The 16622-nt window shown below is 45.9% G+C and overlaps 1 long non-coding RNA gene across 1 annotated transcript; it reads left to right on the top strand.

Moving 5' to 3' along the window:
• Positions 1–11914: 11914 nt before the first annotated feature.
• Positions 11915–12910, top strand: LOC113983278. The gene is made up of 2 exons (XR_005562794.1): positions 11915–12296; positions 12559–12910. It is a non-coding gene; the product is annotated as an uncharacterized LOC113983278 (long non-coding RNA).
• Positions 12911–16622: the final 3712 nt, after the last annotated feature.

Consider the following 16622-nt stretch of genomic DNA (forward strand, 5'->3'; position numbering starts at 1 on the left):
TTACCCCATCCCATGGCACTGACCTTCATTAAACAGCCAGACCTGTTCAAACTGGAGATGTGTCCAGAGGCTGGGGCAGCTCTTCCCTGCCAATATCACACTCTTTCCAGATGATGGCTGGTATTTCTCTGACTCCTTAAACTCACTCTTTACTGGTCATCTGAGTAACTCACTGCCTTGAGGATCCCATGTTCAAGCTTTCTTCCCTGCAAATCCAAGAGGGGGTTGGAACAGCTCCCAGCACAACCAACCTGTGCCAGTCACAGGGCATTGCTGCAGCACATCACAGCACACTCCCCAGGGCTCTCAGAGTGTCCAGGGTAGGACAGCCCTCATGACTGCAGAAGGACCTCAGAGATCAGGGTCAAAGGACTTCATACCTGGTGCTTCAGGCCTCTACAACACATCTGGCCAAAGGCCCAGAGACATCCTACCCATATGAGGCTGGGCTGCCAGCAAGGCTGCTAAGAGCTGAGTTACTTTTGATCTCTGTGTCCACAGAAATATTATAGAATCAGAGTCATTAAGGTTAGAAAAGACCTCCAGGATCATCAAGCCCAAATTTTGACTGAACGCTTCCTTGTCAAGTAGATCATAGCACTTAGTGCTGTGTTCAGTCATTTCTTGAACACTTCCATTTATTGAAGATGCTTTGGTTAGGTTGGAAGAATTCACCCCACCAGCAGCACCAGTTCCTCTTCTCTCCTGCCTTAAGCCAGTAAGAAGATAGAACTACCTCCAGTGGCTTCACCTCCATAGCAAAATCACAAAAAACACCTCTGTTGAAATGATTTGTTCTCAGATTTGAGATTGTTCTTACCTGAGAGATCAGCCTCTTTACCAAAGTGTGTCCACTCCACGAGGAGGTTTAATTATTTCTTTTCTGCCTGGAACAGAGTAAATGCTCTTTCTTTCTCAGCAAATCCTCTTCTTGGGAATGCTCTGCCCATGGACGCAGATTGATTTTTTTTTAAAATTATGTTTTATTTTTCAAGTCTGTGCCACATTCTCTAGCCTCTGGAATAGGTGCTTTCTCCTAAGAAGCACTGAACACAATGGGAACGTCCTGTATGACACCTCCATCACATATCCTAGTCACATTATTGTCATTTTCCAAAATGAGCTTTATGCACCCAACCTATTGGGTTGAAGAAAGAAGGAGAGAGAGGACCTCAGAGTCTGTGAAAGTCTCAGGAGTTCTGCTCCTTGGTGGTGGCATCAGAACCAACAAAGAGATACTTCCCTGCCATTCATGAGCACGAAGCTCAGCATAGCTTTACCTACCTGTAATTTGGAAGAAATCGTTAGCCTGACTACCAGAGATCCTAATATTTTTATTGCAAATCTCACATGCATGATGTTTTCTGAGGGCAGCAAGGCTCAAGCAAGCTGGGAGGAAACTAGATGGAGGATGGCCTAGGCCAGAAAGGTTGCTTAGGGACAAAGTAAGGCAGAGAGAGAGCATGTGGTGAGGCCAGGTTTGAGATGGAAGCTGGAGGGGCAGCAAGGAGCCTGGCATTAGCATCTCACTGAAATTCCTGAGACATATCCCCTGCAGGGAACCCAGAGCTTCACACCAGCACAATGGACTCCTGTGACGCAAATGGGAAGAAAGCCTGGCAGGTGTGAAGTGCAATTCCCAGGTGAGGTTCCTCCCATCCCTTGCCAAATAGTCCTTTCCAGCTGCCACGTCCATTTGCCTGAGCAGTGGAACAAAGCTGGTTACGCTCTCACCAGTAGAGAATTAGCAATTCCTCTACTTGCCCTCTGCCCAGAGCATCTACGGAGTCTTTTCTGAATTTCTGTTAAAAATAATAATGCATTTTGTTCTGCTTCACAAGGCCCATTGCTCACCTGCCTGCATCTCTTTCAGACTCCACTAGTTCCTCTTTTCTTTCACTAGCGTAATCATTTTATGCTCTCATCTTTTCCTTACATTATTTGGGTGATTGTGGACACATTTTTATTGCTGAGATTTACAAAAGAACTCAGTCAACCCTTACACAGCAGAGCTGATCCTGCTCTAGAAGTGGGAAGGAATGACTCTGTGAGTTGGTCCCCACACCACACACATGGCTCTGGAGATGCAGCCAATCAGCCTCAAACCTGGGGCTCCTTGAGCCCCACCACACCACAGAGCCCAGGGCTGGTGTGCACAGTGCTACACACACTCCTGGCAGGGCTGGGAGGGAGTTTGTTCTGGTGCGTTGCTTCCTCTGCAAGGTTTGATGTCCTCATACAAAATTAGCACACAGTAAACCCAGTCTTTTCAAACCAAGGAGGAAACAAATGCCCTCTGAAGGACCATGACAAAACTAAGCAAAATTAGGAGATTCCCTGAGGCATCAGCTCCCGGTGCCTAGAGACCAGCTGAGCAGTGAAACTCCCTCTGGAGGCTGCTAATGCCTTCCTCTGCTCTTCGAAAACGATGAGAGAGGCAGGCTCGCTCTTTCTTCCTTTTCCTCTTTATTCATTCACCGGCATCTGCATTGCGTGCTAACACAGCCTGCACTGTCCCTGAGCATCCAAGGGAAGGCGGGAGGAGCTCCAGCCAAACCCACGGTCTCGGCAGAGGCTGCACTCACAGCCTCGGTGAAAGCTGCCGGCGGGCAGGAGCTGATGGAAAGAGCTGCCAGAGGAAACCCTTTTTCTTGGCAGAGCAACTTCTAACACTGCCATAAATTTAAGAAATGAGTCTGCATATATTGTAACATGCATTGTAATCTGCTAATAATATGGATAATGTACATTATACGAGCACGTGCAACAGATATCACATACAGAGATGTTGTTAAGACAAAAGATGATAAAGTGTGTCACACATACCTAATTACTAGTCATTACTCCAGATAAAGCTGGTTTTGCCTATGCCTTTTTCTTCAGCATTCACATACTGTGCCTTAGGGGTCCCAATTTTCCTAATCCTAATCCTAAATGTAATCTTTAACTTTCCTTTTAACCCTCCAAAATTGCTGCCCCGAATGCCTCCTGTGATGCTGTTACTTATTCACAGTTAAAGAGAGCATTATTTCAGCAGCCCATCTACCTCTTGCTCTCCTGATTCTCTCTATTCACAGGCAGCTTTGCTTCTTTCCTTTTTCTGTTCATCTGGAATAGTCCATAATGGCTCCCCCATGGATCCTCACTACCCACCTGTCTTGGTCCAAGCAGGACAGCTGGAATCAAGTGCCTTGCTGAGACCAGGGACTGGTGGTTTTTATGAGCTGAACTGTGCACAAGGCAGGTGGTGGCTTCACCAATTTTTGCCTTTTTTTTCTCTTCTGCTCCTACAAGACCAGTCCTATAAAAAATGAGGGAGGCCCAAGCACAGGTACCTTTAAAACCACACCAGATCCTACACCTCAGCAACCAAACGCCTCTTCAATCAGACAAAATAGAAGGAAAGAAAGAGAATGAAAAACAAGTAGCAGTTAGCAGAACTGGGCTACAGAGAGAGACCAGCAAGACAGGAATTTCATTTTCCAAGGAAGAACTTAAACTGATTGGCTTCTAGTAGCCTGGAATAAATGTTGACACCAATTTGACTTAAAAGCTGCCGTTATTTTTTCAAAGCCATTTTCCCCAGCTGCCAGAAAATACAGCCACATTCAAAAGCTACAAGCAAGCATATCAAGTTTCAAGCAACTGAACTGCAGCCAGGTTCCCATGATGGCACCTGGCATGGACCACATCAGAACAAAGTCATGGCACTGAGCAAAGCCCAAGTCACAGAGCAAAAATGCTTCTTGAGTTGGATCTCTGTAGCACCAGCCATGCCCATACCAAGTCCATATTGCCCTCAGGCCACATCCATAACTCAGCCTCCTGCAGATAAAAAAAAAATAAATTTGGGTGTCTCAGCACCAACTCAGACCATTTGTGTCTGGGCAGGGACTGATGATGGAGTCTGCACAAAGCAGCCAGTGGAACAGACCCAAGTGTATAGAGGGCCATGTGGACAGACCAAACCCTCCTGGACCAAGCACTGGGCACTGTTATACTCTCCCAGCTCCCACTGATGGCAGGGAGGTTACACAAACCTGACCATGAGAGATGGTTTAGGATTTGGGGGTTGGTATTGCATTTCTGAAAGGCTATTTCTGACAGTCCCTGTCTAACCCATTCAAAGACCATCAGCTTGTGTAACAGAAACAGAGTTGAGACAAGTCCCACGATGCACAGATACTGTTTTCTGGCCATAATGTCATGTTTTCCTTGCAAAAAGTCAGTTTCAGAAAACAGGAAAAAGCAAGAGAATGGTTATTACAATATCACTGTATCAGATAGAACAGATACAACTCCCTGAAAGGAGGTTGTAGCCAGGTGTGGGTCGGTCTCTTCTCCCAGGTAACAAGTGACAAGAGGAAAACGCCTCAAGTTGCATCAGGGAAGGTTTAGATTGGATATTAGGGAAAATTTCTTCACCAAAAGGATTGTCAAGCCCTAGCAGAGGCCGCCCAGGGCAGTGGTGGAGTCACCATCCCTGAAAGGATTTAAAAACCACGTGGATCTGGCACTCAGGGACACAGTTTAGTGGTAGACCTGGCACTACAGGGCTAATGGATGGACTTGGTGATTGTAGGGGTCTTTTCCAAGCTAAATGATTCTATGACTGGGAAAAAATAAGACAGACTATCATGCTACATGAAGTCTGCCCAGCATGGAGGGAACACTTTGGCTGTCTCCTCTGCATCAGGCTGTAGTGAACACAAAAGGGCAGCAGTTTCTAGCAGAGCCCTGGAAGAGATGTTAATGTCTCCCAGCAAGGCAGACACAGCTCCACCAAAGCATCCCTGATGGCAAGTTTATTAGAGCCAGACAAAGACTCGACCTTGGCAATGGCTGAAACAGCCTTTCCAGAAGGTGAGACACTCAGCCTTTTTCTGGACACCAAATTGCAAGGAAATGAAAGCACAGGGAGTTGGCATGACCTCAAACAGCAGCTGGCATTAAAGCTTCTTTTACTTATATCTACACAAATGTAAGAGCAGAGGAGCTTTCTAGGTTGCTGTCCCTTCAGTCAGTGGTACATTCCTGAGAACATTCCTAAAATTGGCATTCTTTTGCCAGTCCCACATTTTGCCAGGAACTGTCTGGGAGGGGAAACGTGCTGGGGCAGAGAAACCCTAGCTGAGGCAGCTACTCCGGGAGGCACTGGGGTCTGTGTCCCACAGGGGTGAACACAGCAGGCATCTCTATCAGTGACTCTGCAGCCTTCTGGTGGCACGCTGTCATGGGAGGGAAACCTGTCAGAACAACCAGGGCTGTAATTAAAACGTCGTTTTTACACGTGGGGGGGGGGGGGAAATGTACTCACAGACGGGGAACACGGGAAAATCCGACGCGACTTGGAGCTAATGGAAGGAAACAGGATTGTTTTAACAGCAGCAGCCACTGGGTGGTAGAGTCTGCTACCAAGAGAGGTGGCCAAGGAGGCGCTGCTGCCAGGGGCCACGGTTGCCTGGGTAGAGTAGTCACTGCTAATGCAGGGATGCCCTGAAAATCCTGGGGTCAGCTACCCCCCACTGGTCCTCTCAGCCCCGCTCTCACAGTTCACGTCAAATCAAAGCAGAAAGAGCGTGTCCTTGGTTACACTGAACCCCCCAATTACACTGATGCAAGATGGGTAACAGAAAAATCAGCTCCAAGATCAATATTTCTATTAATTTACAAGCATAACAGGGTTAGAGAGGTGAACAGAGTAAATAATTAACTCATTTACAGGTGGTGGTTTGGTTTTTTTAAACAGAAAGAGTCGTTTTATTCTCCTGGGCAATTAGCTATGCAGCTGACATTAATCACAACTACAGCAATTATTTGAAGTATTTGATTAATCAATCCAGAGAAAAAACAGAGCTAGGCCAAACTACCCTTGCTGCACAGCCCTGTTGGTCAATCAGTCAATACACAGGTGCTGGCTTTCAGAAAGGTGACACGTTTCCTGCTGGGTACAACAAGTCCTCTGGCTGGCTGGATACAGCAGTAAGATGGATATAACCCTTCAGATGGGGAAGATGCAGCCCCATGATGCTTTCCAGCTGAATTAAAGAGTATTTATTAATGCCAGACTTGCTGAATTGGGACTCTCAGCACTTGTGGCCCTCCAGCAACCAAAGCACAAATACAATCAAATGCTTGCCTGGACCTGATGCTACGCATGAAAAATACCATTACAGAGCAGTGTGTGTCAGCCAACACTGGCAGTGGGCTAAAAGTCCTAATTATTTCCTTCTCATCTATAATATGAGAAGTTATTTCAATCAAGGAAGAATGATGAGCATAGAAGGTGGTCTGAACGTTATTATTATTAAAAAATTAGGTTAGAAAAGCTCAGAGGTATGGGGGTTTTTTTCTTGCTATTTTTTTCTTCTAATAATCATGCTGTAGTGGAATTCCAGTTTACAATTCCTGCTACTCATAGCAGTGATCTTCAGGCTTAATTGGACAAAACTGCAGACTCTTGGAAAACCACCCAAATCAAATTTCAGCACTTTTTTGACAATTCTCACACATACCAGTAGACAGCTGGTAATGGGCTGTATTAAAGTACATTCTCATCTGGTTTTGCTCTGGATTAGGCTGCTGCTTTAAAAATGTAAATGTTAACTCCCAGAACAAACTTGGCTTGATGATGTTAAGCTTATGTGTAAACTGAAATGCAGCAGACTTTCATTACAAGAACTCAACCATTTAAAAAGATGAAAATTACAAGATGGGGCACATTTTTTAAACAAATATTGGAACATTCAACCTGCATTTTTTTATTATGTTTCCCCATCTAACACTTCTATTGCTGCATATAAATGAAAACTAATGCTTCTTTAACACAAAAACTGTAACGGATCAAAAACCTTCTGGACTGCTACAACTCCTGCAGGGAATCTGCCTCATGGTTATGGCAAAGCAAACTTCTGATGTGTGGCAGCTGATTGCACTCTCTTCTGAGCACCACCCAGGAGAAAAGCAGGCTCTCCTGCATACACACAGGGCACCAGAGTGCCACATTCCCAAAGCTTTTGTACACAGCTCCTCCACACACAAAGCCAGGAGACTCCATCCCAGCGTAGAGGACGCGCTGCAGGAAGAGAGGCAGGGTCTAGAATAAGGCACCACGTACGTGCTTTTGGTAAGATCAACCACTCCAAGTTTTTTGTCAGCTCCTCAAGCAGCATATTTCTTACATCTGGCATGCAAAATACTGTAATAGTGAAGAACGTCCCATTTTGATTTAAATGAATGCATTTATTTCCAAATGGGAGACCGTAAGTTAAACAAACACATTTCTCTCTTTGCACATGAAAGCATTGTTTTGTCACAGATGTACAGTATAATACATTTATTTTCTCAATTGTTTTGTATTTGTAAGGCACTGCCAGTTATTTGGATGGGTTTGTAAGGATGAAGCAAATTGCTCTGTGGGGCTCTATTCAGGGAACATAATATTCCCACAAAAGCACCATAATTCTGCATGCAGCAACACAAACTGCCACCACATTGCAGCAGCTGGCAGGGTGGATAGAGTTAGCATTATCAAAACCAGCATGACAACTCCCCTCCAAAACCCCCTTACATGCATAAATTAATGATGAATGTACATTGATTAGCCCCCACCCAGACTCCAAGGAACCCTGCCTTCCCTGCAATATAACTTGGAACCTCACCACAGTTAGTTTGGCCATTCACAAGGCCTGGGGAGCACTTCAGCTTGTACTTGAATTGCACTGGCCTTGCCCAACCCCCTTGAGCCCCACTTGAATATGTTCACTGGGAAGATTAGGGACTGTGGAACAGCCCCCGAGCCACGGGCAAGAGCCAAGAACACAGAATATCATCAGCCACATGCCAGGAGGTGCATTTTGGGAGGTTTCCCACACAGAAAGCTGAGAGGAAGAAGATCCTGACAGGGACTCTGTCTTTGTTCTAGAAGTTAGATATAAATTCAGCTGCACCTGTCCTTCTGACCAACTGCCTCCCTGCTCCAGGCAAAACAACCTGTCACAGAAACACTTCACAAGACTTTGTTTTTCATCACAACTATAACAAGCTGGAAGTATGCACAGGCTCAGTGGACATTGCTGCCCTCAAACTCTCAGGGTTTTCCATCCATTTGCCAGCTTCCTCCACAGCTCTGTCAAACCAGTTCCCACCTGGCACACTCTGGTTTCCTGAAACTTGACCAGAAAGCTCTTCCTATCCATTTCTAAGTCCTTCTGGTTACACAAAAAAGGGTTTAAAAAAAAAAAGGAAAGAAAATCTGTGTTCTTAATGCAGGCTGACTAACCCATGTTAGCTAACCCAGGTTAAAGCAGTGAAGAGCAGACAGCTTGTCCTGGAGGCTCAAGCAGAACATAACAAGGTAATTCACATTCCAAGTCAGCTTGTCTTGTGTGATATTGAATTTGAGTGCAATGCCTTTAGCATGCATAGGTAGATAGGTAGGCTTGTACTGAGTATATAAGACAATAATAATGATACACAGGCAGAGTGAATACCTAGATCTGATAGGAAAGCCTCCTGTTCTACTGCTATCTCTCTAAAATATTGCTGCAGTTTCCTATCAGGTGACTTGACCTTTAAATGCACATCTTCACTTTGTGATTAGTTTCTGTGGGTCATCTATGGAGCTGCTTAAGCCAGGCTTCACCTTGCATACCAATGACTCCTCTCAGCCTAGGAATATGGTCTTGGGTGCTGCTTCTGTTACCATACCCAAACTCAGCTTGAGAAAACCTTGCACAGCCTAGTTTATATGAGCAGGTGCACTGAAATTCAGCAAGAGAGGAAAATCTGTGTCAGCAGGAATATCAAGAGAGGAGCAGTGCAAGGAGGCCTTAAAGAAACAACCACCCCTTGCTTTATACACGTTGTCTCCTACAGACATGAGAGCTGGAACTTCCATGAAGAGGTCTAACAGGGATTGAGACACTAACTTAAAGGTCTAGTCTCTAATGGAATCCTTTTTCCAGCTATAGAGAAGTTGTTTGGGATCCCATTGCTCCTTTAAGCCCATCTTTCCATCACCTCTTTGTATGCAGCATCATTTAGCAGCTTGTCTTCAAGCAGTAACAGCTCATGACCTCAGAAAATTTACTACTTATAGCACTAACAGATAAAAATAAAAACAATGCAGAAGGGAATTTGGGCAGAAAAGAAATCTCAGCTTTCTAGATTTTTTTGCAGGATTGTTTTAGCTTTGATCAGTCAGCTCTACTGTGGAAGCCAGGGAAGAGCTGACTCAGTGAACACACTAAGTGGTGATTACACACAGCAACCTAATGACGGCAAGATGATGTTGTGGTCACTTGTGTACAACTGCTGAGCATCACTGGGAGAGACAAAAGAATAAGGAAGAGCCCTGCAATTTATTGCTGTGCTTCCTAATAGACCAGTAAAATTCCTGTTGGCAGAGTCCTGAGGGAGGTCTTGAACCTTTGCTGGAGCTGGTGGCCGGCAGAAAAAGGCAGTGTCAGATGAGTTCTCTAAGCTCTTTGCAAAGGTGAGCCAGACCATTATCCTTGTTTTGCACATCTCCATGTGATCAGCCCAAAGTGACTTAATCAAAATAGCCACCCCTCAAGATGTCCAGCCCATCTTTTCTGATTCCCAGGCTGTCATTCATCAAGCTGCAACAACAGATCCCTGGAAGACTACAGTCTCTGACCACTGAAACGGCAGTGAGCAAATCCCATAAAGAGCACGAGAGCCGGGATGATTTTCCTGCTGCTGGTTGTTACCTGAGAAACTTCTAGAGAGGCTGTTCTCACAAACAGGACAGGAAGGCAGTGCTGTTACAGAGTCCACTGCATGGGTGGGTTGATCTCACTGCCAGCCACAGCAAAGAGAATAATTACACAGAAACAACTCCATAGGAGAAGCAGATTATCTGTGCATTTGCTACCAAGGTGGATGAGGGTGTTGCAGAATCGTAGAACAGTTTGGGTTGGAAAAGACCTCAAAGACCATCTAGTTCCAAACCTCTGCCATAGGTAAGAACACCTTCCACTAGACGAGGTTGCTCCATGCCCTGTCCAACCTGGCCTTGAACACTTCCAGGGATGGGGCATCCACAGATGCAGAGTCTGTGAGACCCCCATGCCAGGGTCTCACCATCCCCACAGCAAAGAATCAGATCAATTAAAGGTGTTTACCAATTCAATTACACTTAGACACTGAGGAGCAACAGAAAAGAGGTAGATAGTGTGGCTGGCTGAGAGCATAAGGGCAGGTCAAACAGATTTAAAAAGAAGATTTGAATTATGAACTTCTCAGCCTAAGGCAGCAGTTGCAATGAAATACACCAGTATCACATGGCAACCAATACAGACTGAAAATGGGTCAGTTTTACAAAACACCTCCCCGTTTCCAAGTGGATCGTTAAGGAACAAAAAAAAAAGGGGGGAACTATTCACTGCAGTTACCACAGCTGACACTGTCTAGAGCTGAAGTCATTACATGACTTCATGTCTGAAAGGAACAAAAAGAAAACAGATCCCTTTTTTTGGAGCCCTGCGTTGAAACTGCCAGTCTGACTCCCAAAACAGGAGAAGCAGATTATCTGTGCATTTGCTAGCAAGGTGGATGAGGGTGCTGCAGAATCCTAGAATAGTTTAGGTTGGAAGACACCTCAAAGACCACTTAGTTCGAAACCTCTGCCATAGGTAAGAACACCTTCCACTAGACGAGGTTGCTCCATGCCCTGTCCAACCTGGCCTTGAACACTTCCAGGGATGGGGCATCCACAGATGCAGAGTCTGTGAGACCCCCATGCCAGGGTCTCACCATCCCCACAGCAAAGAATCAGAAGTGTTTACCAATTCATTTACACCTAGACACTGAGGAGGACAACAGAGAAGGGGCAGATGGTGTGGCTGGATCAGAGCACAAGAGCAGGTCAAAGAGATTTAAAAGAAGATTTGAAGTATGAACTTCTCAGCCTAAGGCAGCAGTTGCAACGAGATACACCAATATCACGTGGCAATCAATACAGATCGAAAATGTGTCAGCTTTACAAAACACCTCCCCGTTTCCAAGTGGATCATTAAGAAACGGGGAAAAAAGTGGAACTATTCACTGCAGTTAACACAGCTGGCACTGTCTAGAGCTGAAGTCATTACATGACTTCATGTCTGAGAGGAACGACTGGAAAAGGAAACAGGTCCCTGTGCGCGGGGCTGAGCCGCCGCTTCCCCGGGTGACCGCGAGGGGTCTCCCCCGCTCAATCCCACCGCGGGGAATCTTCTCCCTATCCCGATGGTTTGTCATCCCAATCCACCCCTGCCCCCGCCCCAGGACACCTAACCATCGTCCCCGAGCACCAGGCCACTAACACCTCACAGCTCCTCCCCAGGCTGAAACCGAGGGGTTGATGACACGTCTCTCTGTGGTTTTACAAGCGTGTAATCCCACACGCAACCATTCCCGGGCGAGCAGAACAGACAGAGCCCCAGCAATGAAGCCACAACCTGTCTGCATGGGCACAACATCTGTAGCTGCCTGAGACGTGCACACATCACGAGTGTGCCTCATGTTAGAGGCAAAGACATCGTTGCTTCTTGGAGGCTGCAAGCACCAGTGAGGCACCAGATTTCACGGTATGGATTGGAGCCTCACGACTCCAGGTGCAAGGACAACAAAGGGGAATGCCAGTGGTTACAAAACATGGGCTGTAAGTAACTGGTAGGTAATTATGGAGGGACGTGTCTGTGTGGCTCAGCTCCAACATCAACAGAGGGAAGAGCCTTGCCTATTGAGTCATCAGCAGCATTTCCTTCCAGCCCCTGGGTTTTCCGACAGGTCCCCTCTGAGTTGCTATCCCAACCCACAGTGGTTGAGCTCATAAAGGCTGCTGAGCTCACATCCCCAGGGAACAGGGCGCCAGTCCCCCACGGCCAGGAGAGGTTTCCTGGCCACAGCCATGCTTCAAGGACATGGTGCCTCACCAGCCTCTTTATTACAGCAACTGAACTGAATACCAACAACATTCCAGTTCCAGCCATCACAGAAGCTTTCAAGACACCCTGTCATAACCAGCCCTGTCATAGCCAAACAAGGGCTGCTGGAGTCACACAAGAGTTTTGGTGCCCCACCCCTTTGGTTATCCATGAGTCCCAAACTGTCCACAGCCCGATTGCCCCCATGTAGGAACTAGGTCAGCACTTCCTCTGCAGGATGAGAATTTGGCTAATGAGAGGTTGTTAAATGAGAGGAAGATGTTTCTTAATCAGGGACCAGATACCACCTAAAAACTGCAGAAGTGTGCCAGACCTTTGCATTATCACAAGGGGAGTGAATACACGGTGGGGCATTTTTACTGTACCTTCTTGGTTTGCAAGGCCACCTGAATTCTTCTACACTTTCTTCATTTCTGCTATTTAATATGGACTTTTCATTCATTTTCCAGTTTGTCCTACTCTTTCCTTCTGTTTTTCTTTTCTATTCTTTTCTCAGTTCCATGTTCTGTTTCTACTGCTGTCCCCAACCCTTCCAACAGAGCTGAACAGTGAAAACATACTGATCTGTCTGTTCCATATAGTTCCCACTGTAATTTTCTCTCAACAGATTTGTTACCTCATAAAAAAATCACTGAAGGGCTTCAATGACATGCAGGACCTTAGGACTCTCAAAACCTCATCTCACTGGATCAGGTGCCAGGTCACATGAACAAAGCATCAGGTTTGATGGGGACCAGAGGGTATCTGCCAGGGTTCTGCAGAAAAGCACCTGCTCAGCTGCCTGTGGGCTTTTCTATACTACTGCAACAGCACCTTTACATCTCTACCAGAGCAGAGTAATTCCCTAGGTCTGCAGGACATCTGAAGACATTTCTGAAGACCAGATAAGAGGAAGCTGAAAAATTCAGCTTCAGAACCGCACGTGTCTCTGAAACAATAAATGTTTTGAGTGATCAGCATTTCTAGGCAGTGAAACAAATCAGTGTTTCCATTCCCGGGGGAAGTGGGAAGCAAGCAAACTCCATTCCTCTATTCCATAGCATACAGGAAACCTAAGTGATTGATAGCAGCAGTAGGGAAATGCACATTCAGCTTCTATTTCCAATGTAAATGACTTGCCAGCTCACCCCTCTGCTTCCTGTTCCTTCTCAGCACGCCCCCCCCCACACACTCCCACTGATCGATGTAGTGTGTGTGAAGCTGGGAGGAAGAAAGGAAGAAGGACTTGTTAGACTGCTTCCCCCCACCCCAATTTAAATGAGAGATAACATGCAAAACCAAAAGGCAAACAGCTGTTCAGGATTGAGCTCTTTTTGCCCACAGACCCGGGGTGTTGACATGGGGAGGGACTAAGGAATCCTCCAGCACTGCTCCCAGACCCCATCCTGTGTCAGGTGCAGAAGGCCCCTGCTCTTACAAAACATCTCCTTGTATTACAAAGGTCAAAGCAGTAAGCAAAGAGGCTTTTTAGAATGCTGCACACCGTTTGTGGGACCTGCCTGGCTCACAGGGACGCCGAGACACAGCGATTGCCAAGGCAAGAGAAGGAACGCGGCGAACATCCGCTCGCAGGAGGCGTGCCCCTGTTCTTTCCCAGGCAGCTCACTGAGAGGTGCTTATTTTTACAAAGCAGGCTCTGAGATCTTAAAGAACCAATGTTGTCGTGGTGCCCTAAACCAATGAGTATGTGACCTACTCGTTCCCACTCTGTCCCTTGACCTTTTCCCATAGCATTCTCCAAAAGCATCACGTGAAAAATAGCCCTTTCTCAGCTCTCCAGAGGCTTTGGAGACAGCATCAAAGCTCTGTGCTTATAAACAACTCCAGCTAGGCCAAAATGCCATTCCAGCATCAGGGGTCCCAGGATTTGTAAGCCTGTCACAAGGAACTGGAGGGAGAGGGGGCAGGGGAGAGGCAGCATGTGTTGCCAAGAGAAGGGGGAAGCAAGAGCCAGGCAGCTGGAGTGAGAGCTGAGCTCCATGAAAGCCCCATGGGCTGAGACAGGGTTTGCCCACACACCTCAGGGATCTTTTTACCTCCTTCCTTATTACAAATAGCTCTCTGAGCATAGGCTGAAGGATCATTTACCTCATTGACCCCTCAACCTAATTTTCCCATTCTTACACCCTTCTCTCACCTTGCACATCCACTAACACTCCAGCATCCACTCTGGAGGAGAATTTACAGCCCAAGTGAAGACAGAATTCAACAGACTGCAGAGCAGCAGTCCTTGGGCACCAAGATTAGCTATTTGTTGACTCTTCAGGATTTAATAGCAGTTGGCCAACAAATACCTACAGGAATCCCTGTCAACTCCCCTGGTGTCTCACACCATCCCTAGCACACTGCTCCTGCCTTTTGCTGAGAAAATTTCAACTGTTCCCAGTTTTTGTGTTTCCTCATAGCTCCAGATCTAGCTTCCCTTGGCAATGTCTGCACACACTCCTTGAATACCTCCTGGAAAGCAAATGCCTCAGAAGGCACTCCGTAACCGAGTGAGACTTCTCCTCAACCATCACTCTCTTCCTCTGCCTTCAACCCATTCTTCATTTTCCCCTTTATTTGTCCTCCTATTCCTACCACAGGCTACAGGCAAGGCCTCCAGTCGGGCAATCCATAGCAAAGGCTGTTCGATGATTAATTACAGTTCAGGGACCACAGTCCCTTGTTTCAGTGTACCACTGTTACCATGAAAACAGCAACATGCAGGAAAGAAAGGAGATAAGTCCCTTGTAACCACCTACCAGCACGTCACCACTGTGCCTGGAGCTCCAGCACTCCATGGTCACATATTCCGTGGTACAGCCCAGCAGCCAAGGAAAGTCATTTTTATGTCTGGATACGTGAACCAGTGGCAGCGGCAGCCAAGCAGGCTGGTGTTTGTGTAGCTCTTACGTGGCAATAGGGACAATTATTGCCCTCTTGCAGGGCAATAATCTCAGTCCCAACAAGGAAACTGGATAATTAGAGAGAAAAGCAGCAGGCGCTTCAATCATTCCGACCGCGTCAGGTCTTTTTTCAAATGTCACGAAAAGAAATGGTGGGATAATGAAGGCCTGGACTCACTTTCAAAGCACCTGATAGGACAGCCAAGAGGAAGTAACAAGGTTAGGAGGGCTCCATCATCCTTCCTGCTTCCTGGGGACTGACCCTCGAGGGTGGGAGATCTGAGACAGGATGGTGTGATCATAGGATGGCATAAAATAGAAATACAGCCATGTGAGTTCTTTTGCTGTAGATGTTTCCAGTTTAAGAACAAACCTCCTGACTTAACTCTGGTTGATCTTTTTCATTTTGTATTTTACCTGTAGCTCTTCTTCACCATTTTCCCTTTTATATAGCATCAGAAAAGCATTAACTCATGACTTTGTTTCATTCCATTGACATAACTGCTTAAATATCCTTCCTGATGTTTTGACATATATCACTTGGACAGACACTTAGAAATTTAAACCATGGAAGCGGGAGGACATTTTAAAAAATTAGAAAATATGTGGACAATTCCTCTGTTATTTTAACAGTATGAAGACTCAACACTTGTGTAACTCTGCCAGCAAATGCAGGGAAATATGTGCTCACATGGCACAAATATAAAACTGAGCACATGGATTTTTAGACATAAGCCACACTTTTGCTACACACCCTGCACACACGTTGTAAGCCCCATGTTCACAAACACACATTTACAGCACATAAGGCAGGCACAGATTATTTTCAGTGCAAAGCACCTTTTTCTATAGACAACAGGAGCATGTGTACCAAGGGAGCACACATACACTGAGCATGCAAACAAGACATCCATTCATTCCATGTAACAAAATTTAGGTCTACTGAATGAAGAATTGCACCTGTGTATCCATTTAGAATAAATCTGACATTAGCAAATGTACAATTGCTGTGAAAGGAAATAATATATCTGATGCACTCAACAAAACACCCATAATTGTTCAGCCCAGAAAACAGGAAAACAGAACAATCAAACGAAATGACACACACACATAGGCACTGCATGTGTACAGAATGTACACTGGTGAAAGCACACCATCATAAACAAACACACTACTCCCAAAAGACTTATCCATACCCTAATGCTGTGCTAAAATGCACACAGGCAAATCCTTAACCATATGCTCACCTGCACAAATATATATCAGAAGAACAAAATCCCATTGCACGTAATAAGGAGTCCAAAATGCACACTTTAAGAATGAGGAACACACTACACAAATACACAAATACCCAACTGGTGCATAAAAGTGTTATATATGTGCTCCATAGGAGATAATTCATATGTCTTAAGTACAAGCTGGAGATAACAAGCCTAATGCACTGGGGGCTGCATTTTGCCCTGTAGTTCACAGCACAGCACACAGACGTGGGGCTGAGGTCACATCTGGCCCCACACAGGTTCAGTGACTATAGTTCACATGTAGAATCAGATTTTCTCCCAGAAGAAGCACCTGCAATGCTGCTGTAATTGCCCAGAGCCAGCCTAGAACTATATAAGCTACTATGTCTGGACTGCCATTCTGCTGCACCAGCCAATAAGCCTTTTGGAGATTCATTGGCAATTCTGCCATTTTTCCCCCTGTCTAGGGTACTCAAGAATTCAAGTTTAAGGGGAGTAAACTACTGCAACCCTTACATGGGGTGCCCTCCCACCTTACTGCC

This window comes from Pipra filicauda, unplaced genomic scaffold (assembly GCF_003945595.2).
Source record: "Pipra filicauda isolate LSUMZ 115617 unplaced genomic scaffold, ASM394559v2 scaffold161_size1661140_pilon, whole genome shotgun sequence".
In the NCBI taxonomy this organism is placed as follows: domain Eukaryota; kingdom Metazoa; phylum Chordata; class Aves; order Passeriformes; family Pipridae; genus Pipra; species Pipra filicauda.